General features: G+C 36.8%; 1 non-coding gene across 1 annotated transcript; it reads left to right on the top strand.

Moving 5' to 3' along the window:
• The first annotated feature begins 1978 nt into the window (after positions 1-1978).
• Positions 1979-2051, top strand: TRNAC-GCA. The gene has a single exon. It is a non-coding gene; the product is annotated as a tRNA-Cys (tRNA).
• The last annotated feature ends 2919 nt before the right edge of the window (positions 2052-4970 follow it).

Here is a 4970-nt window from a genome sequence, read left to right as displayed (position 1 = left end):
CAACCTCTACCTCCCAATTTACCCCCCCCCCTTTACCCCTGGTAACTATAAGCTTGTTTTCTACAGAAAAGACTCCACTTCTGTTTTGTAAGTAAGTTTGTTTGTACTTTTTTTCTTTAGATTCCCCACAAAAGATATTATATATATATATATATATTTATTTTTATATATATATATATATATGTACATATGCACCTCAGCATTCATTCCGGCACTATTCTCTCTATCCTTTAAATGTGCATATGCATTCCAAAGTGTTTTGGGTAAAATAAAATAGAAATCAGTTCTGGCATATAGTTATTACATTTCTATTGCTATGATATGCACTTAGGAAATAATATTGTATTTATAGCTTTACCACTCAAAAGTTAAGAAAAATAAATTATTTAAAATATATTATTTGAAATTTTATTTTATTGCATTTTAAATACATTCCATTTATCACTAGATTCATCAACAATTTTAGGTATTTACCAGGCATTTTGCAACTGATTTTACCTTTAGATCCAAGATAATATAGCATTTACTCTTTTTCTAAAGTCCTTTAAAGAACATTTAAAAGAGTGTTTTCCATTTTTCCTTCTCAACACATTAAATTGCTTATAAACTTACACAGCTCACTTACAAACATAGCCAAAAATATGTGCACTTTGACTCCTTTTTATTTATTTTTATTTAAATTCTCTTACTATATATAAACATTTGTTTCACAGTAGTAAGGTTTGTGACTATGTTTAATTATTAAATCATTATCATGATTATCATCAACATCAGAATAATAGCAAAATGCTAGATAGCATTTACGAGATAGCAGATACTGATATAAGAGTTTTATATGTATTAACTCACTTCATCTTCAAAACAGTTTTAGGAGGTGGGCATTGTTACTGTTCCCATCACACATATTAGAAGGCTCAGACAGGATTATGAGTCATTTGCTGAAGGTCACATAACAAGCAGATGGCAGAGCTGAGATGTGAGGCCAGACCATACAGTTCCAGTGTCCAGACATCAGACTCTGCATGGCCCCCTGTGAGCAGAAGCAAAGACAACCAGTATTGAACACAAAAGTTAAGCTGTTCAGATAAAAGCTTAACTTGAAAAAAAAAAAGTCAATAGTAACTGACATATTTTTAAACAATGATTCTTGGAGAAAATCCTTTTCTATTTGTGTTTTATTTTGTTTTCATGGTGCAAGATTTGATGCTCAGACTGAATTGACTAGGTCTCTTTGGGTTAGCAGAAGGAATAAAGGAAAAAGAATGTTCCCTTAACGAAACTTGCAGACAGAAAATGGAACTAGGGAGCTACCATGAATCCTGAGAAAATCTAGGCAGCCAGGAACTGGATGAGATTGGGTTGATTGTCAGTGCAAAAAGCAGTAGTCTAAGCCCAGAATTCTACATATTAAGAGTGGTTCTTTCCAATTGTGTGCATAAAAAATTCATGTCCATAATTCAACAAAAATAGTCTCAAGCTACAGGGTAGCTTTGGAAATCATCATTCAGTTCAATTGTAAGATTAAGATTAAGATTAGTAGCAAGTTAATTACTAAGGGCCATACCCACTCTACTATTAATATATGAACCAAAGTGACAGCGACTCTCTTCTCTCCAGTTAAACCCTTTAACCTGCCTTTGGAGACATGTTTCCTGATCCCAAAAAGGTCTTAATTTTTTTTTTTTTTCATATTTTTTTCTCTCTCCTTAACTGTAAGTTTTTTAGCGGTTGACTTTTGAAAACTCTGAAATCTCTCTACATCATTATTTGTAATCCCTCGATGTGACCCTTCTTCATTTTATTTTCTGGTTCCCCTTCTTCACTCACCACTTTACGTACTCAGTGCTCAGCCTTTCCCCACTGTGTCCTCCCCGAACACTAGTCTTTTCTATTATGACCAAAGTTAACCCTCAGTCGGTCCTTCATCTGAATCTTCTGCTTTGACGCTTCCCTAGAGCTCCAAGGATGATATGGTGCTTCCCTGGTGGCTCAGATGGTAAAGAACCTGCTTGCAATGCAGGAGACCCGGGTTCGATCCCCGGGTCAGGGAGAGCCCTTGGAGAAGGAAACGGCAACCCACTCCAGTATTCTGGTCTGGAGAATCCCATGGGTGGAGGAACCTGGCAGGCTGTGGTCTATGGGGTCGCAAAGAGTCAGACACCACTGAGCGACTAACACTTTCACTTTCCAAGGATGGGATTCAGAAGACCAGCAGACAACAGCTCCTGCCTGCCATATCAAGCCTCGCATTTAAGTTGCTAAGTAAGAATCTTGTCTTTCTCTCACTCCCAGCTGAGGTCTGCTCCTGGATTCGGGGTCCTCACAGCGGCACCTCCCAGGACCAAGGACCTCTCCAATTTTGGACTTCTCTTTCATCTTCTTTTCTCACAACTTCACCTTTGATTTCTCACTTCCAACTGGTTACCATCAGCTAAGTAGAAAGATGAAAAACAATTATTCTTGAATCAGGCTTGAGGAAAAGATATTTGACTAAATATTATCACTCTTTAATTTAAAATCAAATATAGATGGAGAAAGCAAGAACTATATACATTGCTAATTACAAGAGAGGTATTAGGGAGGATGCTATGTAGTGAAAGAGGAACATCAGGGGAGGGAGAAACACATTAGATTAAGTAACAGACATACCGAGTACATAGTCTGATTTTCTGCTGTGTGGGGCCCTTGCCTCCTAAAATTCTCTCCCAAAACATCTTATTAAACTGAGAAACATGATGAGCTGACAATGGCTGCCACTGGGCCAGGTTGCCTCTGAAGAACCAACAGTCTATTTGGGGTCCTTATATCCACTGCAGCAAAATCTCTGCTCTTCCCAACTTTTCATTCCATGGTCAGATTCCCTAGTTTATAACCTCTTCTTAGTCTTCATCACCTATTTCTTTCCTCTTCATTTTTGCAAAAGACATCTTAGTGAAACACCAGATCACACCCTTCAAGTCCTGAAAGATATACAATGAAGTAACAAGTATGAAAAAAGTAACAAGGAGTGTGTCAAATTTCTTTTCATGCTGAATTCATAACCACTTTCTTTTCCTCTAATAGTCCTAGGAAATTCCCAAAAGACAACTGCATTGTTCAGATAACTGATTTTTTTTTTTTTTTTTGTAACAAGGCTAAAATAGCCATCCCATTGATACCTTTATGAAAGAACATTGTCAGTTTCCTGCCTTTATAAGCAGTGAGGAAATTCTCCTTAGGCTTTTCAGTTGCACCATGAGAACTTCTTATGGTCTTTGCTATAGCTCAAAATCTACAGAAAACAGGGGTGGGAATGGGATTCTTTTCTGCTTACTAAACAATCTACAGAAAACAGGGGTGGGAATGGGATTCTTTTCTGCTTACTAAACTTGTTAAACTCATGTTTTGATATTTTTTTATTTGAAACTGTATAGCATAACCTTTTCTCCATTTTATTGCACTGTTGCTTCAAAAGTCAGCTTCACTTTTTCCAAATGTCTTACCTTTTTCAAGAATTTAGAAATTGGATAACTCAGCTTTTAATGTTAAAATTCTACATCGTTGGAGTTTCTTAAAATCTCCCCAAAAATATCCATTAGTAAGTTCTGAGTAAGACAAGATGAATTAATCCTTAATGAACATTTATATTTTCTTCTCAGAAACTAGTTTTTCACAGTGTTCTGGAACAGTGTGAATGCCAGAGCAATGAAGACTATGTTGCTGTGACCTTTTACCATGGTTGTGGTTTAAGAAACAATCCTAGTACAAATGCATATATTGTATAATATTTATTTGATGTCAGGTAACTTCCTAACTTATCAGATTGATTATATTCTTTACAGCCAAAGATCGACAAGCTCTATACAGTCAGCAAAAACAAGACTGGAAGCTGACTGTGGCTCAGATCATGAAGTCCTTATTGCCAAATTCAGACTTAAATGGAAGTAAGTGGGGAAAAACACCAGACCATTCAGGTATGACCTAAATCAAATCCCTTATGATTATACAGTGGAAGTGAGAAATAGATTTAAGGGACTAGATATGACAGAGTGCCTGATGAACTGTGGACAGAGGTTTGTGACATTGTACAAGAGACAGGGATCAAGACCATCTCCAAGAAAAAGAAATGCAAAAAAGCAAAATGGCTGTCTGAGGAGGTCTTACATATAGCTTTGAAAAGAAGAGAAGCCACAAGCAAAGGAGAAAAGGAAACATATACCCATTTGAATGCAGAGTTCCAAAGATTAGCAAGGAGAGATAAGAAAGCCTGCCTCAAGGAATGCAAAGATACAGAGGAAAACAATAAAATAGGAAAAACTAGAGATTACTGCAAGAAAATTAGAAATACCAAGGAAACATTTCATGCAAAGATGGGCTCAATAAAGGACAGAAATGGTATGGACCTAACAAAAGCAGAAGATGTGGCAAGAATACACGGAAGAACTATACAAAAACTGATCTTCACAACCAAGGTAATCACGATGGTGTGATTACTCACCTAGAGCCAGACATCCTGGAATATGAAGTCAAGTGGGCCTTAGAAAGCATCACTACAAACAAAGCTAGTGGATGTGATGGAATTCCAGTTGAGCTATTTCAAATCTTAGAAGATGATGCTGTGCAAGTGCTACACTCAGTATGTCAGCAAATTTGGAAAACTCAGCAATGGTCACAGGATTGGAAAAGGTCAGTTTTCATTACAATCCCTAAGAAAGGCAATCACAAAGAATGCTCAAACTACTGCACAATTGCACTCATTTAACATGCTCGTAAAGTAATGCTCAAAATTCTCCAAGCCAGGCTTCAGCAATACATGAACCGTGAACTTCCAGATGTTCAAGCTGGTTTTAAAAAAGGCAGAGGAACCAGAGATCAAATTGCCAACATCTGCTGGATCATCAAAAAAGCAAGAGAGTTCCAGAAAAACATCTATTTCTGTTTTATTGACTAAGCCAAAGCCTTTGACAGTGTGGATCACAATAAACTGTGTA

This window comes from Cervus elaphus, chromosome 18 (assembly GCF_910594005.1).
Source record: "Cervus elaphus chromosome 18, mCerEla1.1, whole genome shotgun sequence".
Taxonomy (NCBI): Eukaryota; Metazoa; Chordata; class Mammalia; order Artiodactyla; family Cervidae; genus Cervus; species Cervus elaphus.
This window is presented reverse-complemented; position numbering and strand designations above follow the sequence as displayed.